This window comes from Schistocerca gregaria, chromosome 8 (assembly GCF_023897955.1).
Source record: "Schistocerca gregaria isolate iqSchGreg1 chromosome 8, iqSchGreg1.2, whole genome shotgun sequence".
Classification (NCBI taxonomy): domain Eukaryota; kingdom Metazoa; phylum Arthropoda; class Insecta; order Orthoptera; family Acrididae; genus Schistocerca; species Schistocerca gregaria.
The window spans coordinates 79,192,633-79,214,710 of record NC_064927.1 but is presented as its reverse complement, the minus strand read 5'-3'; the positions used below and the strand labels follow the sequence as shown (position 1 = coordinate 79,214,710).

The 22,078-nt window shown below is 46.3% G+C and overlaps 1 protein-coding gene and 1 pseudogene across 3 annotated transcripts in view; both read left to right on the top strand.

The window, feature by feature from the left end:
- Positions 1–4,141, top strand: part of LOC126285030 (ankyrin repeat and MYND domain-containing protein 2-like) — a 90,969-nt pseudogene extending 86,828 nt beyond the window's left edge.
- LOC126284041 (bifunctional heparan sulfate N-deacetylase/N-sulfotransferase) overlaps positions 1–22,078 on the top strand; it is a 1,095,215-nt gene that overhangs the window by 442,359 nt on the left and 630,778 nt on the right. For 2 of the 3 annotated variants that reach the window (XM_049982613.1, XM_049982616.1), the window contains exon 3: positions 1,972–2,027. The exons of the other annotated variant lie outside the window; for it this stretch is intronic. The gene's annotated coding sequence lies outside the window, so the exon portion shown is untranslated. The remainder of the gene's footprint in view (positions 1–1,971; positions 2,028–22,078) is intronic. 3 annotated transcript variants of the gene reach the window in all.

Below are 22,078 nucleotides of genomic sequence, written 5' to 3'. Positions count from 1 at the left end.
GCCTATTTGCGGCTCAGCATCTCCGGTAGATGTTAAGCAGCAACTATCTTTTTCATAATATTGTTACATTCCATCCTGGACTTTCCACTGTTTTATTCACCATTATAGTCCTTCATAGCGTTCGTTCTCTTGGAGAATGTTTGTCAAAACGGAGCATTCGTTTCTGTTATTGAAAGATATATAAGTGTGTGCAGCGTGCACATCTTTTCTTAGGTGAACTTGTGAAGCTGGAAATCCAAACTCGGTAGTTCCAGACGAGAAACCGAAAATCGGAAGGTCAGAAACGCGTAGCTCAGAACTATCATGATGAGCAATGAAGACTTTGTCCTGAAATATTGTTTGTCCTGCTTCATTGAATATTAAAAACGTAGACACAAATTTAACGATAGTAATACGACCTCCCTGAAATACATACACAGTGCATCGTCAGACCGTTACTTCCGAGTGCTTCACACACTTTCAAGGAACTATATCAGACGCATCGAATAACACTACTTGAACTGTAAGATTCCTAGTAACTAATAATACATGCAACAATACTTTCTGTAGTCGATGTAGGGAAGTATCTTTGTAACAGTAATATCATTAAATTATGGTCTGTAAATAGAAAACGTGAGTTCCAACACCGCATACAATGAAAGAAAGGTCCATGTGTAGTACGCAGTCGTGCCGAGTACGGTATATTTTTTATTTCTCTCTGTGTAACATTCAGCAGGTCACGGCAAACAATATCTGTCTCAATTCTAGTGTACTTACTCGTTATGTACTTTCGTTTCGGTTTTATGATAGATCTGATAACCGATAATCGAAAAACTTTAATTAAAATTTTTAAAAAATCGTCCGATCAAGATGAAACATACAACTGCCAAAACAACATTGCTGCCGCCCTCTTCATGGAGTTTTAGCGTCTACTCTGAAAGCCTTAATTGTTACTTTTGTGAAGATTACTAGTTTCTTACTGCTTTTTAATAAAAGGTCTTTCCTATCCATGTGCAATTGTTTTGTCTTCTATTTCACACCCCTGCACGTCCCTTGTGACATTTTCACAGTAGACTAACATTTTGCGCCTTTCACACACTACTTTGTCACCTGCTGTATTGGGCGTAGTTTCTTGAGTTACATCCACTTTGGAACAGCTGCGATCGAAATGTCTGTCTTCCTCATTTTGACAATCAGACAATCCATAGTAATTTTTCTCAATAATCAGTCCTCTGGTTCTAGGTCTGTATCTTCATCCGTTCTCTTAAACGCACTGGAAAGTGCGTGGCAGAGGGCACATGCCATTTTACCAAATGTTACAGATGTCTTCACCCTCTTCCATGCGCATATGGATCGCAGAGAGAACGAGTGTTTACAAGCCACTGCGCGTAGTGTAACTCTATAAATCTGTCTTCGTGTTTCCTTCGGGAGCGATAGATAGGCGGCCGTAGTATATTCCTAGAATACTCCCTTAATACTAGTTGCTGAAACTTTGTAAGTAGGGTTTCGAAGAATAATTGGCATCTATCTACAGGCGTGTGCCAGGTGAGTTTCTTCAGAATCTCTGGGACAGTCTACCATGGGTCGAACGTACCTGTAGCCATTCGTGCTGCCCTTAATGTTATACATTCGTGTTATTCCTGTTTACTTAGCAATATTCTACGATGGGTCTGACGAGTGCTTTGTAAGCAGTCACGTAGCTAGTCTGATTTTTTTGAAGTTTCCTACCAATGAACTGAACTCTGCGACCTGCTTTACCACGGACTGAGCCTGTGAGATCATTTCATTGCGTATCCCTGCAAATTGTTGCACCTGCGCATTGTACGAGTTGATTGTTCCAATAGTCACTTATCGATATTGTAGTCGTACGTCGGTACTTTTCTGCGTCTTGTACACAATTTAACGTTTATGATCATCAGTGTAATAATATAATTGTATAGATAGTGATTGTGATAGTTCTCTGTTTCGAACTAATCTCATTTGATGTTGCAGGTAAGCTGTTCACACCGTATTCGGAGCTTCTGTAGTCGCTCCCCGAGGCTGAACAGGTGAGTACGAGAAATTGAATAACAACAACCTGGTAGTGGTCGGATTTTCGTCACTTGTTAAATGTAAGTGAAACGCACAGTGAATGCTTATAAAAACCCGTTTGCGTATTTTATGCAGGCGGTCACAAAGTCCGGAACCGAAGTTGAGCACTTGTGAGTAGCTTCATGTATAAAAAGTACTGAGACCATTAAACGTCAAGTTAGACAGTGGCTGCTGAACTCTGTTAAGCAACGCCGTTTAAAAATGCAGAACACTGCAAAGGCTGCGTGCAAGAAACTCTAGGATTTTTACAATGTGTACTACACATTTGGATATGCAGAGAATTAGAAGTAACGCCATCTCCACTCTGTATGGAGGGTGGTTTTACTAAATGGGGACAAGCAGCAGGAAACTATCAAATGGTTCAAATGGCTCTGAGCACTATGGGACTCAACTGCTGTGGTCATCAGTCCCCTAGAACTTAGAACTACTTAAACCTAACTAACCTAAGGACATCACACACATCCATGCCCGAGGCAGGATTCGAACCTGCGACCGTAGCAGTCGCACGGTTCCGGACTGCGCGCCAGGAAAGCATCCCTGAGAGTATAGGGAAGAAGAAAGGTACTAGCAATGGTACTTGAATTACGTAACCATTGCGGCACCTCTCTATAGCAGCAATATTCTACTGTGTTTCTGTAAAATAGGTAACATATTTCTGTGACAACATTCAGATTTGATTTCATTGATGTAGAGGTATTTTGATAATTCGATGTGTTTATATTGCAATCATATTATTCTTATGTGTCTTCTTTCCTTTTTCACTATGATCTTTGGCGTACTTGTAACTCGGATTTTTGGGCGCGTAAGCGGTTATTAGAGAGTCAAGTCTTGGTCGTCATGTTGAAAAGACGCAAATTGTAGTCAGTTTATGAAATGTGAACTTTAACAGTGAGGAAGATATTTTCAAGTTTGTTTTATATTGTGAAGTGATGTTGCAACAAAAGTAATAAAAAAGAAGTGTAACTTAAATTCGGATTAGTTTTTTACATCACCATTGTCTTAACTTGCAAAAGTTTAGTCTTTAAGAATAGATTATGAAACACATCTATAAAACTTTTGAATATCGCAGAATAACACCTACGCCTCTTTGCATCCGAGCTTGGAATCATCACTACCTAGATTTTCGACGACTGAGCCATGAGTTCAGAACGAGACCAGCGTGGGAAACACGAAAAGATCAGTGCCTAGTTTGTCCATTATTTCATGAAATGATTTTATTAACTGTGCTCTAAGGACACCTGCCTCATAATATAGCTTTGTTGTTGCCCGAAAAGGCAATATTTAGCAGCGTGAGCAACACTACAATCATAATTTATTTTTGACCTTCGTTGTGGTAGGGTTGTTCGAAGGTGCACCCAGCTGAACGTGGAGATGGAAGGCGTTTGGCAGTGACCGCTGTACCGGCAACAGGCAGGTTGCGCGCCACGAGGCTGTCTGCCAGACTCTCCACCACCAGCGCAACCGCCCCACCGCTAACCGTATCGCTTTACAACCCGTGCAGGACTTACCTGGTACCTACAGGTTTTTTTGCCCGGTTCGTCGCACATCTGCAAAAACATCTACACACAACCGTTGCCGCGCGGGCTGCAGGGCGGTAGAGACCGCCAACCACGTCATCCAGGCTTGCGGACGAACGCACGGGTCCCGCGTGAAACGTCACGACGCCGTCGTGAAGTACCTCGCGCGTGGACTCGTGCAAAGGGTCTTCGACGTCTCGGTGGAGCCTCAGCTTCGAACACTGGAAGGACTCGGCAAGCCTGGCATCGTCGCGGTCAGAGACGGCCAGGCCCGCGTCGTCGGCGCCCAGATAGCCGGAGTCCACCTCAGGCTGGGCTGGTGCCGCCAGCAGAAGGCGGCGAAGCGTAACACGCCGTCCGTCAGGCGTGGGCGTGTCAATCTCGATCTCCGTCCCGGCGTCCAGAGCATATTCTTCGGCCACCCTGAACTGGAGGAGAACACGGTCCCCACAGTCCGCAAGAGACCTCCTGAAGCTGGGCTTCAAGGTGCGGGAGTTCCCGATCACCTCCTCCAGGGTGCTGACGTCGACCTGTGCGTCGTTCAGAATTTTTGAGCGTGTGACGGCACAGCACCCGATCCCCAGGGCTGGCCCTGGGTAGAGTGCCTGTTCTCTCTCCCTGACTCCTCTAGCCTGTCACAGGAGCAATTCTGTCTTCATTCCTTTTCTTTTCCTTTCCTGCTCCACTTGCGAATACATCGATGGAAAAAAGACGACCGTCTATGTGCCTCACTATCAACCCCAATTTCTTGTATCTTATCTTCGTAATCATGACGCCAAATCCAAGTTGACGGCAGTAGAATCGTTGCGCAGTCAACTTCAAATGGCGCTTTTCTGAATTTTCTCAGTAGTGCTTCTCGAAAAGACGTCGCTTTCAAAAATGTTCAGATGTGTGTGAAATCTTATGGGACTTAACTGCTAAGGACATCAGTCCCTAAAGCTTACACACTGCTTAACCTAAATTATCCTAAGGGCAAACACACACACACCCATGCCCGAAGGAGGACGCGATCCTCCGCCTGGACCAGCCGCACAGTCCATGACTGCAGCGCCTGAGACCGCTCGGCTAATTCCGCGCGGCAGACATCGCTTTCCGTCTATGGGTTTCCATTTGAGGTCCCGAACACTTGCAGACCCCATACACTGGATATGTACTGAAGAATAGGTCGCACTACCGTCCGATATGCGCCACTTTAACCTGCGACAGTAGCGGTCGCGCGGTCCCAGACTGTAGCGCCTAGAACCACTCGGCCACCTCGGCCGGCTAACGTGCCTGTAGGGGGACGGAGCGTAATGTGGCTGCTAGACGATGGTCTTACGCTCCACCTCAGTGCCCCCTCGAATACGGAGCTAAAACACTGTTACACACAGAACACGTGTGGTTTCGATTGTAGGGATGGCGCCCATTTCTGCCGCCGTTCTATAGGTGCGCGGTGGAGTGGCGCGCCATTAGGCCCCGCGACAGAGGGATGTCGAGAGGAATATTTTACTGGGTTTCAGTTGCATACCTCGTGTTTGACGACGCGGGGCAGTGGTGGTGCCGGAGGCGGCTGGCCCGATCCGGCCTCGAACCGCTGGCTGTAGCTGGACAGCCGGTGGTGCCCGTCCGTCTCGTTGTCCACCGCGGCTCCCGTCTCGCTGCACTTGGAATTAAGCTGCCGTTTATACGGCTCCGAGACTACTTTGTTGCACTAAAATACCGCACGTATTGACGTAACTCGTTAACACGATTGTTGACCTGGTGCGCTCACACCGGCCTGTTCGCCGCTGCACGAGTCAGGTTTTGCCGAGTACAAGTAGCCCCCCTCAGAATGCTATTGTGACCGTGTGTCGCTGTAACTCACACGTCGCCACAGTGCGCTTACCACCCTGCGATAGCTGACGGGACACTTCTTAGCGCTTTTGCTGCATGTTCTTGCGCGTTTAAGTTTCACTTATAACCAGGAACGACCTACACAGTTATCGAAGTCTCCACCTTCGAGTCGTGTGACTCCCCTGGAACGCATTTCCGGCCACGGGAGAGCACGATCTTTTCTGCTCTCTTTCCTCTCAGCGAACGCTTCGTGCATTTTGTCCCCATTTAGCAAAGTGCCGTTTATAAGAAAGATTACGCAGTAGGTTTCTCATTCGGAAGTCACGTTTCAACGTTAGTTGATAAGCTCCTGTTATGTTCTGTGTAAGAAGCTGAAACGCATTGCAGCGCGTGTCAGAAGTCGAGAGCGGGAGGATATTGGTGTGTTAAGGCTGCAGTATTGCTCCTCGCACTTAACCTGAATACGTAATCGACAAATTCAGTAGGGCGACAGAAAAAGAAAATAGTTACAAAATGCTTTTGACAGAGTTCGGTGAAACAAGCTGATGGATATTTTGAAGAGGAGATGAGTAGATTGGGGAGAGAGACGACTGATACAGAATCTATATTTACACCAGAAAGTAAGGCTAAGGATTGGAAATGACATGTCAGAAAGAAGCAGCATTGGACGAGGTGTTAGACAAGATTGTTGCCTTTCTCTCCTGTTGTTTAACGTATACCTTGAACAGATTATTGCGAAAAGCTTCGATGGGAAAAGAGGAATATGTATTTGTGTAAAGAGAATGGAATGTATAACATTTGCTGATGACATGGTGTTAGTGGCAGAATATGAGCGGGCAGTGAATAACGTGGTGAAAGATCTGAAGCCGGCCGCGGTGGCCGAGCGTTTCTAGGCGCTTCAGTCCGGAACCGCGCTACTGCTACGGTCGCAGGTTCGAATCCTGCCTCGGGCATGGATGTGTGTGATGTCCTTAGGTTGGTTAGGTTTAAGTAGTTCTATGTTCTAGAGGACTGATGACCTCAGATGTTAAGTCCCATAGTGCTCAGAGCCATTTGAACCATTTTTGAAAGATCTGAATGAAGCTTGTGTGGAATATGGTATGCAAATAAACACAGCTCTTTGCTTTTGCTGTGTTTATTTGCATCCCATATTCCACACAAGCTTCATTCAGATCATTCAGAGTATGGTCATTAGTACAAGTCGCAGACTGTCCAATATTAAAATATGACAATCTGCCATTAGTCAAGTAAGTGCATTTAAATATCTTGGAAGCACAATAAGTGAAGACTTGAGATGTCACCAGGAGGTGAAAACTGGAATTGCCATAACAAAGGAGGCATTCAACAGATTCTTATGTGGCAAATTAGATAAAGGACTAAGGAAGGCAGAAACATGGACGCTGAGGTGAGGGGATTAAAAACGGTTAGAAGTATTTGAGATGTGGATGTGGAGGAGAACGGAGAGAATAAGATGGCTGGAAAGGGTGAGTAATAAAAGAGTATTGGAAAGGGTTGGTGAGAGAAGATGTCTGCTGAAGGTTGTAAGAGAAAGGAAAAAGAACTGGTTGGGACATTCATTGAGAAGGGAGTGGTTGCTAGCAGCTGCGTTGGAAGGACTAAGATGAAGGGGAGGTACAAGATGATAGACGACATAAAGGGAAGAGGAAATTGTGCAGAGGTGAAGAGGATGGCAGAAGTCCGGACAGCCTGCAGAACTACTGTGTTAAAACCTGCCTCTGATGGTGAGGAGGCCTTCACTGGGCGCGCCGAACATTTCCGGCGCCCAGCACGACGGACGCGCTGCAGGCCTTGCTGTCAGCACCTCTGCTGGGGCACTGCTGGCTGCTGTCCGCACACACCGTGCGCAGCCCACAGCAGCGCCGCCGGCGGTAAAACAGGCCGACCCACCGTTGTTGCGGTTTCCTCCGACGCTGTAGCAGCAAGACAGAACCGTACCTAATACGAAGCTGAAAAGTTATCTGGATCAGTGGACTGCGTAGGTGATTCGTGATACGAATGTAAGGGCCCTTCAGTGATCACTGACTGGTTTTCCAGTCGTAATCACACAACAAACACTTCTTGTGCATTCTGCTTTCTCCTCCTACCTCCTAATTCACCACCTTAGTCTCTTCAATTTACTGAAAGTGTACGTCACGAAAACACATTTGTATTCCTGATGTGACTCTTCAGGCTTTCCCGGCGGATATGTTGTAAATAACCTTCACGGTCGTGCGGCCGGATGACGTTGTGCAAGTCCCACAATATTTCTTCGGAGCAACTGTCCGACTTCATCAAGTGGTTAGACATCGCTGGTGGCTAGGTACGACTGACAAGATCCGCATGTCGACGCCGCTGTATAGAGAGCAAGCGCGTGAAGATTGCGCAGGCGCGGGAATCACGCATGCGCAAGAATTTGCAGATAGATGCCGCCAGACTCAAACGTCCTCTGCCGGGAAACGCAAAGTGGCCGTTCTGGGCGTGCGCTGACACTGTGTTTACTAACATGCTGCCAAAGTTATGACGGGTCTATTATCGAAAGCTCTTTGCTTTCTCGTGCTGATTTAACAGCAGCCAATGCAGGGTTCCAGGCTGTACTCAATTGAAAACCCGCAACCCTGTTGATAAGGTTATCAACTGTTCGGATATGTATTGCCTCCTTAATGACGCAATCCCAGAAAGAGGATGCTGGGGATAAAACTTCAGTCTTTTCGTAAATCATGTGTTGTCCTGTGTTCAGTGTTCTGCAATTGCAGACTTCTCCGGTTGGCGTAGGCGTGTATGACGCTGATGTTCATCGCATCGTTCTTTTATTGTGCGACATGTCTGACCTATATATGCTGCCCGACACTGACAAATAATCTTGTACACACCACGTTTCCTCAGACCGAGTCCATCCTTAACCGAACCTAACAGGTTCGCAAATGGTCGGAAAACACACTTGGTGTCATATCTTTCGAGGACTCTTCCGATCCTTGGCGACATGGCACCAAAGTATGGCAAGAAGGCCAAGGTGGTGGGTGTCTTCGTATCTTCATTCTGCTCCATAAATTGAACTCGCTTGGGCCTGAATGCATTACGTATCTGTCGCTCAGAATAACCGTTTTGACGGAAGACTGTCTTCAAATGTTGCATCTCACTCGGCAGGCTTTCAGAGTCAGACACCACACGTGCTCTATGAACTAGCGTACGTAATACACTATCACATTGTGCTGAATGATGGCAGCTTGTGGCCTGCAAATGTAGATCTGTATGCTTTGGCTTGCGGCATACGCTGTGTCCCAAGGTGCCATCTGCTTTCCTTCGTACCAAAACATCAAGAAAAGGTAGAGTGTCAAATTTTTCCACTTCCATAATGAAGTTAATATTCGGATGGAGCGAATTTAAATGTTGAAGAAACGTAGAGTATCCAGTCCGTGTGGCCACACCAGAAACGTATCGTCGACATTCCGCAGAAAACAAGAGGGTTTGAGAGCGTCTGTAGTACTTTTTCTTCAAAGTCCTCCATAAAATAATTGGCCACCACAGGAGAAAGAGGGCTCCCCATGGCGACACCGTCCACTTGTTCAATATATTGGTCTTGAAATAAGAAATATGTTGAAGTAAGCACATGTTTAAATAGTTCCACTATGTCCTCCTCAAACTTGTTACTAATGAGGTCTAAAGAGTCCTGCAAGGGCACCTTTGTAAATAGAGACACAACATCGAAACTTACTAAGAGGTCCGATGATTGCAGTCTATGAGTTTTCAAGCGACCTATGAAATCCTCAGAGTTGCGAATATGATGGTCGCACTTGCCTACGAGAGGTCCCAATAGTGGCGTCAGATATTTGGCAACAAAATAAGTAGGTGCTCGAATGATGCTCATGACAGGGCGCAGAGTGACCCTATTCTTATGGATCTTGGGTAGACCATAGAGTCTAGGAGGAACTGCAGCTTGTTGACGTAAATCCTTGGCCACTTGCGCTGGGATCGAGCTCTTCCTGATGAGTTCCAAAGTCTTCCTCTGCATCCTACCCGTCGGATCATTTTTTAATTTACTGTATGCACGATCGTCGAGAAGTTTGTGCATCTTGCTGTTATAGTCTGTGCGTGAGAGGAGAACAGTAGCGTTTCCTTTGTCAGCAGGTAAGATGACGATGTCTTGGTCTCTTCTCATATCTTGTAGTGCAGTTCAAATGATTTACGAAAAGACGGAAGTTTTATCCCCAGCATCCTCTTTCTGGGATTGCGTCATTAAGGAGGCAATACATATCCGAACAGCTGATAACCTTATCAACAGGGTTGCGGGATTTCAATTGGGTACAGCCTGGAACCCTGCATTGGCTGCTGTTAAGTCACGAGAAAGCAAAGAGATTTCGAAAATAGACCCGTCATAACTTTGGCAGTATGTTAGTAAACACAGCGTCAGCGCACGGCCAGAACGGCCTCTCTGCGTTTCCCGGCAGAGGGCGTTTGAGTCTGGCGCCATCTATCTGCAAATTTTTGCGCATGCGTGGTTTCCGCGCCTGCGCAAAGAGGTTCAACCACCTGATGAAGTCGGACAGTTGGTCCGAAGAAATATTGTCATCCGGCATCACACCCCTGAACACTATTTACAACATATCTATTCCTGCTTACGTATGTAATCAAAGAATTCACATAACTTTGACATGTGAACTACAATAGTTTTCTGACTGCTGCTTTCTAGTTTCGGAAACAAACCAACGTTTTATCATATTTTGCACGCCTCCACTAATATGTTTTGCGGCATAATCCCTCATGTTAAGTCCTCACTGAGGAAGAAAGTATTGATTGCACAAAAACAAACGGGTACTGGTCGTAATGTGTGCTCGCGCGTGGTCAGTTGCCGGTGTTCCTTCAAAAAATTAGTGTCTAAACGCTTCACGCCACAATGTGAAAAGAACAGTAATGGCCACAGCTACAGCTGGAAGAAATACATAAAACCCGGATGAGTGGGATTAGGACTCACACACCGAGGGTTCGTGCGAACTTCGTATTGCATATAGGCACACTAGTTCATTAATCGACGATTTTTGCCTGTTATCGATATCGATACAGAGAAGCTAAATGTTTATCCTTCCCTGAGAAAATTAGGTTTTGACAGACAAAAAATATTTTGTCGTGTGGTATAATTACAGACCAACAATTCTCGGACTTTTTTCCCATCTAGTACTATCAGATCTTGCTACTTCGCAAACTACTTCATTCTAGGATATCGAGAAATACCATGCAGGTTTCGATAATTGAGTTAGAGATTATCGAAATATAGCCTATGACATAAATAGCCGTGTCTTTTGCGTGCACCGGCCTGAGTAGTCGTGCGGTTCTAGGCACTGCTGTCTGGAACCGAGCGACCGCAACGGTCATGCGTTCCAATCCTGCCTCGGGCATGGATGTGTGCTATGTCCTTACGTTAGTTAGGTTTAAGTAGTTCTAAGTTCTAGGGGACTGATGACCTCAGATGTTAAGTCCCATAGTGTTCAGAGCAATTTTTTTTGTGTGTGTGCATTTACTTAGAAAGTTAAATTCCCGACACCGCCAAGGGACCATGGTTCAAATGGCTCTGAGCACTACGGAACTTAAGTTCTGAGGTCATCAGGCCACTAAAACTTAGAACTACTGAAACCTAACTAACCTAAGGACATCACACACATCCATGCCCGAGGCAGGATTCGAACCTGCGACTGTAGCGGTCGCGGGGTTCCAGGCTGGCCAAAGGACCATACGCGTTAGTATGCGACATAAATTTCACCGTGAAACGCCTATCCGTTCCTGAGAAAAAAGTGGTCTTAACAGACAGATGGACAGTCAGTCAGATAACAAACAGCGAAAAAATCATTTTCGTCTGTTATAATAATAAATCAAGAATTTTCGGAATTTCATCCTTCAGCTGTACTGTGAAACCTTGCTTCTTGCCGGATTGCATGCCTCTAGGCCAACGGAAAGTACCGTATACTTTTTTCTGAATGAATTTGCGGGTATCGGAATATGTAACATAAATTGCCATATCTTCTGATTACATTGATTTAGAAGGTTCAATTTTTTACACCACCGAGGGATGTCAGACGTTAATACGTGACATAAATTTCAACGTGATACGTTTGCCTCATACTGAGAAAAACTGTGTTTAACAGACAGACGGACAGGCGGATGGATAACGAAGTGATCTTACAAGCTTCCGTCTGTCTCCAAGTGTTACTCTTTCATACGAGTGCGAACCTTTTCGAAATTTTTGCGAATCGTGTTGGGTACCAGCCCAGTATTCACCTAGTGGGATGTGGGAAACCGCCTAAAAACCGCACCCAGGCTAGCCGACACACTGACCCTCGGTCCGCGGCCGGCGCACCTGCCCGAATCCTGGAGGCGGCATGCTGACGCGCAGTGCGGAGCTGAGCGCAAGTTAGGGGTCGAGGGGCGCCGTTAGTGCGCCTTGCTGGAAGTCTCGGCTGCACAGTGAGGTGGCCGCCGTGGAGTGACGTGTCCGCCCAGAAGGGACCGGCGGCGCCGGTGGCACCGGCTGCGAGTCGAGCCGAGCCGCAGCAACAGAGGTCAGGTCGATAGGTCGCCGCGGCGGCCGTAAAACCTTTAACCCGGCTCCGGATTGCCACGACCGGTCACTGTGCTCCGAAGAGGGCGGCTGTCGTAACGCGCCGTCTGCGCGCTGATTACTCTCCCGCCTGTTTAACGAGCCGTTTGATGGCGCAACGGCTAGCGGGCCGCAGCCGGGCTGGGATGGAACGTCACGCCCTACGTGCCAGTGCATTACAGTGCAGTATAAACTAAAGTGAGAAAAGCCACAACATACCTCCAAACATTGTAACGGACCTCCTTTTTCCCGGCGTCAGATTGACTCAAGAACTCGTTGCACGTCCCCTGCAGAAATATTGCGCCATGCTGCCTCAATAGACGTCTGTAACTACGAAAGTGTTGCTGGTACAGGATTTTGTGCCTCTCGATAATGTCGCGTAAATGTACCCGATAATAATAATAATGAGCGTATGCCGTTGGTGGCCGGGAGAACCCTCGCGGGTCGGTTCGGCCGCCAAGCTCTTTAACGTCACTACGGCGACTTGCGAGTGAATGAGGATGCAATGATGAAAGACACACAACACCCAGTCATCGCAAGACCACGAGCCGCGGACAATGTACCCGATGGGTGGGTTAATCATTCGCTATTCGTTGGATATCTCCAGTATGTTCTTCAAACCAAGCACGAACAATTGTGAGCCAGTCAAGTGGTGCAGTGTCACATAGAAAAAGTCCGTTGTTGTCTGGGAATTTAAAGTGGCTGCATATGGTCTCCAAGGAGCCAAATATAGCCATTTGAAGTCAATTATCGATTCAGTTGGACCAGGGACCCAGTCCATTCCATGTAATGACAGCTCACACTATTATGGAGCCACCACCAGCTTGCACAGCGCCTTATTGGCGACTTGGGTCCAGGTTGGTTCAAATCGCTCTGAGAACCATGGGACTTAACATCTTAGCTCATCAGTCCCCTAGAACGTAGAACTACTTAAACCTAACTAACCTAAGGGCATCACACACATCCATGTCCGAGGTAGGTTTCGAACCTGCGACCGTAGCGGTCGCGCGGTTCAAGACTGTAGCGCCTAGAACCGCTCGGCCACTATGGCCGGCCTTCGGTCCAGGCTTCGACGGGACTGCGCTGCACTACCATCTGCTCGAAGCCTGCTGAGTTTCCAATGAGCTACTTGAATAGATGTAAAATGTGAAAATCTCATTCTGGAAACATCCCCCAGGCTGTGGCTAAGCCATGTCTCCGCAGTATCCTTTCTTTCAGGAGTGTTAGTTCTGCAAGTTTCGCAGGAGATCTTCTGTAAAATTTGGTAGGTAGGAGACGAGGTACTCGCAGAAGTAAAGGTGTGACTACCGGGCGTGAGTCGTGCTTCAGTAGCTCAGATGGTAGAGCACTTGCCCGCGAAAGGCAAAGGTCCCGAGTTCGAGTCTCGGTCGGGTACACAGTTTTAATCTGCCAGGAAGTTTCATCTCCACATCAATCACCTCAGGACAAATGATAGCTCCACCAGCCCACTGCCTTTTTTACATCTTGTGTACGCGATACTACCGCCATCTGCATATGTTCATGTCGCTATCGCATGACTTTCGTCACGTTACTTCCTATATTCTTTTGCGGTCTGCGAAATACTGTGCTGCATTATCGCTCGCAGTGCGTTTCTCATAAGAACGGATGCGGGCGGCCCAAGAGCTATGGAAGAGTCACAAGGCAGCGTCGAAGCGGTCTGTCATTCGGTCATAAATTACGACAACCGAGTTAGAAAACTGCTATGGAACCAAACGGAACTTCACAGCAAACATAAACATAGCCAAAGCCTTGCACACAAAAATTACACGGAGCGAAATATAGTGCGAGGAGGGCTGTGCGAGAGGCGTTCAACGAATTCGAAAGTAAAGCTCTATGTACTTAAGTGGCAGAAAGTCCTAAGAAATTTTGGTCTTATTTCAAAGCGGTAGGTGGATCAAAACAAAATATCCAGACAGTCTGTGACCAAAATGGAACTGAAACACAGGATGACAGACTAAAGGCCGAAATACTAAATGTATTTTTCGAAAGCTGTTTCACAGAGAAAGACTGCACTGTAGTTCCTTCTCTAGATTGTCGCACAGATGACAAAATGGTAGATATCTAAATCGACGTCAGAGGGATAAACAATTAAAATCGTTCAAAAGAGGGAAGTCCGCTGGACGCGAAGGAACCTGCCCCCCTTCTTGCAGCGGTGTACCGCAGGTCTGTAGAAGAGCGTAGCGTTCCAAAGGATTGGAAAAGGGCGCTGGTCATCCCCGTTTTCAAGAAGGGAAGTCGAACAGATGTGCAGAACTATAGACCTATACCTTTAACGTCGATCAGTTGTAGAATTTTGGAACACGTGTTATGTTCAAGTATAATGACTTTTCTGGAGACTAGAAATCTACGCTATAGGAATCAGCATGGATTTGGAAAAAGACGATCGTGAGAAACCCAGCTCGCGCTATTCGTCCACGAGACTCAGAGGGCCATAGACACAGGTTCCCAGGTACACTCCTGGAAATGGAAAAAAGAACACATTGACACCGGTGTGTCAGACCCACCATACTTGCTCCGGACACTGCGAGAGGGCTGTACAAGCAATGATCACACGCACGGCACAGCGGACACACCAGGAACCGCGGTGTTGGCCGTCGAATGGCGCTAGCTGCGCAACATTTGTGCACCGCCGCCGTCAGTGTCAGCCAGTTTGCCGTGGCATACGGAGCTCCATCGCAGTCTTTAACACTGGTAGCATGCCGCGACAGCGTGGACGTGAACCGTATGTGCAGCTGACGGACTTTGAGCGAGGGCGTATAGTGGGCATGCGGGAGGCCGGGTGGACGTACCGCCGAATTGCTCAACATATGGGGCGTGAGGTCTCCACAGTACATCGATGTTGTCGCTAGTGGTCGGCGGAAGGTGCATGTGCCCGTCGACCTGGGACCGGACCGCAGCGACGCACGGATGCACGCCAAGACCGTAGCATCCTACGCAGTGCCGTAGGGGACCGCACCGCCACTTCCCAGCAAATTAGGGACACTGTTGCTCCTGGGGTATCGGCGAGGACCATTCGCAACCGTCTCCATGAAGCTGGGCTACGGTCCCGCACACCGTTAGGCCGTCTTCCGCTCACGCCCCAACATCGTGCAGCCCGCCTCCAGTGGTGTCGCGACAGGCGTGAATAGAGGGACGAATGGAGACGTGTCGTCTTCAGCGATGAGAGTCGCTTCTGCCTTGGTGCCAATGATGGTCGTATGCGTGTTTGGCGCCGTGCAGGTGAGCGCCACAATCAGGACTGCATACGACCGAGGCACACAGGGCCAACACCCGGCATCATGGTGTGGGGAGAGATCTCCTACACTGGCCGTACACCTCTGGTGATCGTCGAGGGGACACTGAATAGTGCACGGTACATCCAAACCGTCATCGAACCCGTCGTTCTACCATTCCTAGACCGGCAAGGGAACTTGCTGTTCCAACAGGACAATGCACGTCCGCGTGTATCCCGTGCCACCCAACGTGCTCTAGAAGGTGTAAGTCAACTGCCCTGGCCAGCAAGATCTCCGGATCTGTCCCCCATTGAGCATGTTTGGGACTGGATGAAGCGTCGTCTCACGCGGTCTGCACGTCCAGCACGAACGCTGGTCCAACTGAGGCGCCAGGTGGAAATGGCATGGCAAGCCGTTCCACAGGACTACATCCAGCATCTCTACGATCGTCTCCATGGGAGAATAGCAACCTGCATTGCTGCGAAAGGTGGATATACACTGTACTAGTGCCGACATTGTGCATGCTCTGTTGCCTGTGTCTATGTGCCTGTAGTTCTGTCAGTGTGATCATGTGATGTATCTGACCCCAGGAATGTGTCAAAGTTTCCCCTTCCAGGGACAACGAATTCACGGTGTTCTTATTTCAATTTCCAGGAGTGTAGATGCCGTGTTTCTTGACTTCCTCATGGCGTTTGATACAGTTCCCCACAGTCGTTTAATGAACAAAGTAAGAGCACATGGACTATCAGACCAATTGTGTGGTTGGATTGGAGAGTTCCTAGATGACAGAACGTAGCATGTCGTTCTCAATGGAGAGAAATCTTCCGAAGTAACAGCGATTTCAGGTGTGCTGCAGGGGAGTGTCGTAGGACCGTTGCTATTCACAATATACATAAATGACCTGGTGGATAACATCGGTAGTTCACTGAGGCTTTTTGCGGATGATGCTGTAGTTTATCGATAGGTTAAAACAATGCAAAATTGTACTGAAGTGCAGGAGGATCTGCAACGAATTGACGCATGGTGCACGGAATGGCAATTGAATCTCACTGTAGACAAGTGTAATGTGCTGCGAATACATAGAAAGAAAGATTCTCTATTGTTTAGCTACAATATAGCAGGTCAGCAACTGGAAGCAGTTAATTCCATACATTATCTGGGAGTAGGCATTAGGGGTGATTTAAAATGGAATGATCATATAAAATTAATCGTCGGTAAAGCAGATGCCAGGCAGATTCATTGGAAGAATCCTAAGGAAATGCCGTCCGAAAAAGAAGTAAGTAGGTTACAGTACACTTGTTCGCCCCCTGCGTGAATACTGTTCACCGGTGTGGGATCCGTAACAGATAGGATTGATAGAAGAGATAGAGAAGACGCAGCGGAGAGCAGCGGGCTTCGTTACAGGATCATTTAGTAATCGCGAAAGCGTTACGGAGATGATAGATAAACTACAGTTGAAGAGTTTGCAAGAGAGACGCTCAGTAGCTCGGTACGACCTTTAGTTGAAGTTTCGAGATATTTTATCTTCGCCGAGGAGCCAAGCAGTATATTGCTCCCTCCTACGTATATCTCGGGAAGAGACCATGAGGATAAAATCAGAGAGATTAGAGCCCACACAGAGGCATACCGACAGTCTTTCTTTCCACGCACAATACGAGACTGGAATAGAAGGGAGAACCGATAGACGAATTCAAGGTACCCTCCGCCACACACCGTCAGGCAGTTTGCGAAGAATGGATGTAGATGTAAATAGACTTAAGACGAAATAACATGTCTTCCATTTCCTCCAGCATGTATGTTTTATATATCAAACTCTAGAAAATGAATAGATTTTTGGTAAATCGATTATTTTTTTAAATCTTTGAAATTCTATCTTAAACGCTCGGAGGGGGAGCGGGGGTGTCCACTATCTGGTTCTTGCCCCGCGTGGACTTGGGACTGTTAGTAAGTCTAATTTCCACACGAAGTTTCAGTAGTCGCGTAGACCTATTTGTCAGACAACAATCAATCAAATCGTCTTTACTTTCCGAAGTCATGAAGGCTATAAGCGCAAGACAAAGTTCTGAAATTACCACGAAATTTGGCTAAATTCAGAATTTTAGCGGCAGAGATTTAAATTATTATCTATCTCCTCCTTTTGCATCGATCGAGTGATGTCTTTGAGAAACGAAGTTGCATGGATACGAGGTATAACGCGACTCCCAAAGCAGAACGATGGCCTCAGAATTAAAAGTTCATTGCTCTGGAAAAATAAAGTCTGACGCAATATGCATAACCACAGGCGGAAATGTGTCACCCAGCGAGACGGCTATCTGTAGAAGCACAAGTTTGCGCGTTACGTTAGAGTTGCCAACATGTATCTGTTTAACAGCCCACCATGTTTCTGCGTTAGTTCTGTATGCTTCCACAGGGCTACGTAGAGTGCTTAGGTATTATTTCTGGCAGAAAAGACGGTATCAAAGATACTTCTTTCTCTGACCGAACTCGGAAAAAAGATTACTATACTGGCTCGTCTTTGCACTGACTTCTCTGCAGTACGTCTTTGAGTTGTAAGTTATTAGGTGGTGCCTTAGTTGACGAGCAGTTCCTCAGTTCCTCATTCGAGGTAAACGGCTGCCCTCGGAACGCTTTAGTCTCTGAAGTTTCCGTCGACATGTCCTGCAGTCGCTGCAGACGCCTGTATCGATTCTGATGGACCGGATTCCACAGCGACCTCACTCGCCTGGCGGCCTAATAGCCTGTGGGTTGTACCTCTTGAGACGCCGCTCACTGGAGAAGTTCGATGTGGTGGGGTTTGATAGGATCAGTAAGTAATGTCTAAATTTTTTACAGTCCGTTTCCTGTGCAATACATATGACAATGGCCGGCCGTGATGGCCAAGCGGTTCTAAGCGCTTCAGTCCGGAACCGCGCGACCGCTACGGTCGCAGGTCCGAATCATGCCTCGGGCATGGACGTGTTTGATGTCCTTAGGTTAGTTAGGTCTAAGTAGTTCTAAGTTCTACGGGACTGATGACCTGAGATGTTAAGTCCCATAGTGCTTATAGCCATTTTTTTCATAAGACAATCAGGTATTCGCTGCTTTGCAATCACAACCTTCCCGAGTCTGTGTTGATCCATCATGGATACGGGGCACCAGCTGATCAAGTAATTATCAATTAAATTCGCTAACAGCCGTGCAATTGAGATGTTTTTTTATTTTATTTTGTCTACCAGTTTCGGCATTCCACTGTGCTATCTTCAGGCCATATGTGCATCACTCAAAAATAAATAACATTGTCAAACATTGCCATAGATTCCTGGATGTTGTGAATTCAAAACCGTATCTAAGCGCTTCATTGATTGCAATCAAGTCTTCGGATAAAGCACTTGGGAAACGGTTTTGAATTCACGACACCCAGGAATATATGGGAGTGTATGACAACATCGTTTATTTTTGAAAGACGCGTATGGAGCCTGAAGATGGCCTAATGGAATGCCGAAACTGATAGATAAAATAACACCTCAGTTACTTGGACGTTGGCGAGTTTCATAGGTAATTACCTTCCCGAGTAGTTGTTTCCTTCTCAATACTTATTGTTGTAGCCTTCAGTCAGAACACTGGTCTGATGGAGCGGTGCGTGTGTGTTTGCTGTTCAAGGGCTTTATATCCCTCTATAACTATTGCAACATACGTTTACTATAGTCAAGCTTTGCACTTCCGTCACGTTGAACGATTCTCTTCAGTCTTCGTTGGCCCCGTTCTTGCAGGATCTTTTTTAGGCCGCAGTGATGTCAGATATTTGATGTTCACCGGACTCCTAATATTCACGGTACACTCGTGAAATGGTCATACGGAAAAATCCCCACTTCATCCCTATCTCGGAGATGCTGTGTCGCATTGCTCGTACACCGAATACAATGCTACGTTCAAACTCACTTAAATCTTGATAACCTGCCATTGTAGCAGCAGTAACCGATCTAACAACTACGCCAGACACTTGTTGTCTTACACCATGTGATCAAATTGTCCGCACACCCCCAAAAGCGTACCTTTTTAATATTTGGTGCATTGTATTGCCACCTACTGCCAGGTACTCCATATCAGCGACCTCAATAGTCATTAGACATGGTGTGAGAGCAGAATGGGACGCTCCGCGGCCAGGTGATTGGGTGTCACTTGATACATCTGTACGCGACATTTCCACACTCCTAAACATCCCTAGGTCTACTTTTTCCGATGCGATGGTGAATTGAAACGTGAAGGGACACGTACAGCACAAAAGAGTACAGACCAAAATTGTCTATTGACTGACTGAGACCGCCAACAGTTGAAGATGGTCATAATGTGTAATAGACAGACATCTATCCAGACCATTACAGTGGTATTCCAAACTGCATCAGGATCCACTGCAAGTACTATGACAGTTAGGCAGGAGGTGCGAAAACTTGGATTTCATGGTCGAGCGGGTGCTCATACGCCACACGTCACGCCGGTAAATGCCAAACGCCGCCTCGCTTCGTGTATGGAGCGTAAACATTGGTCGATTGAACAGTGGAAAAACGTTGTGTGGAGAGGTGAATCACGGTACACAATATGGCGATCCGATTACAGCGTGTGGGTATGGTGAATCTGAAAGCTTGTGTAGTGAAAACAGTAAAATTCGGAGGCGGTTGTGTTATAGTGTGGTGGTGTTTTTCATGGAGGGGGCTTGCACCCCTTGTTGTTTTGCGTGGCACTATCACAGCACACACCTACATCGGTGTTATAAGCACCTTCTTGCTTCTCACTTTTGAAGAGCAATTCGGGGTTGGCAATTGCATCTTTCAACCCGATCGAGTACCTGTACATAATGCACGGCCTCTGTTGGAGTGGTTACACGACAATAACATCCCTGTAAAGGACTGGCCTGCACAGAGTCCTGACCTGAATCCTATAGAACACCTCTGAGATGTTTGGAACGCCGACATCGTGCCAGGCCTCACCGACCGACATCGGTACCTCTCCTCACTGCAGAATTCCGTGAAGAATGGGCTGCTAAGGGTGGGCCAACACCATATTGAATTCCAGTACTACCGATAGAGGGCGCCACAAACTTGTAAGTCATTTTCAGCCAGGTGTCCGAATTCTGTTGATCACATAGTGTACATACGGGTTGCCGGTGTGGCCGTGCGGTTCTAGGCGCTTCAGTCTGGAACTGCGTGACCGCTACGGTCCCAGGTTCGAATCTTGCCTCAAGTATGAATGTGTGTGATGTCCTTAGGATTAAGTAGTTCTAAGTTCTAGGGGACCGATGACCACAGATGTTTAGTCCCATAGTGCTCAGAGCCATTTTTTTTATTCTGTTACCATAATAAGACGAGATCAAGCAATAGCGCCACGCCGCAACAAGCGTTAGTCTCCGTATCCAAATCAGTTATTCTCACTTTGATTCAGACTGTAATTAAAGATTTGGTTTTCCCTTTAACCACTTTCTATGGTAAAATGCACTATTTTTCTCAGTATTCGATCAGTTATAAATTCATTCCTTTCATATAGTGCCAAATAAAGTGTCGTAAATGTAATTAGTCATAAAATTGCACCAAGATAGTTTAGCAGTTGTGGACTTCCCGTAAAATTCACTTCCAGTCCATTTTCGTTTAAAAATGATCGATCTTCATTTAAATGATCATGACAGCACACACGAAAATAAAGATTCGAGTGCTATCAGTTTCCAAAAATTGAAAACTCCAATAATACCTTTTTCGTCACAATTTCAATTGATTTATTTCCGTCGCAGACTACAAGCATCAGCAAACTTTCAGTCGAGTAAGATAGGTCTATTTGTATACGCAAATACAGCTCAATCAGAAGCACAATGCAAACAGAACAATATCATTACATGTAACGTGTTTTTTAATAAGTTAACGTTCTCAGAAACAGTGGGCATAGCGAATAGTGTAGCGTTCGACATTTCGTAGTTTCCCGCGGCCATCGGCTAGATGAAGAGTGAGTCTAGCGGCGCCAGCGTCTCGTGCACGGCAGAAGATGACCCACGGCTGCCACTTGGTTGCTGCGCCTCCTCATGAAACAGAAAACAACGAAATACGTACGCTTTGTAGTTTCAGAAAATGAACATTACTTAAAGAAAACATTCATTTGTTACCTAATGTTTAATCTACTTGGCAAGTGTTAATACCTACCCGGTAGAACAGTGCCCCGACACTAAAGCGCAATACTGGAAGAAAATCAACTTCTGGAAGTCTACAAAACGTACATGTAAGTAATATAAGCTTCCTTTAAATTTCAAATAAGGATTTATGCTAGTAAATTCCATTATATTTTATGAAACAGTTACACGGAAATGTACTCCTGCTGCCGTGGAATGTGAGGTATCGTTAGGCACTTAGTGATGCTTTGAGCTGTGTCACTTTCTTATTTTTCTAAAGACTTTTTGTTTTTGGTAGGTTCGCTTGTGTGATACTTTGACTACTTTTTCATCCAAAATAATATATTTTTCTTTACTTACTATATTATAGTACTACATTCGAACCCGTATCAGGCAAAATTAGTACTTCAGTTAGAATAAAAAATGAAAAACAAGTTCAAACTGTTTTGTCAGAAAAATGCGACATACAAAATTATAGTGCATGGAAGTTAGTGCAATACAACAGGAAACATCAATTACATGCAATGTAAAGAACACAATTTACGAAAACACAGAATCAGATGTGAATTTACATAATGAAGGAATACTTTTCACCGAGGAAAGGGCTTCAGTATGAATTTTCTTTACAGCAGAAATATCCATTTCTTTCTTGTACCCTGCACAGCACCAAATTTCGTAATGAAACTTCCTGGCAGATTAAAACTGTGTGCCGGACCGAGACTCGAACTCGGGA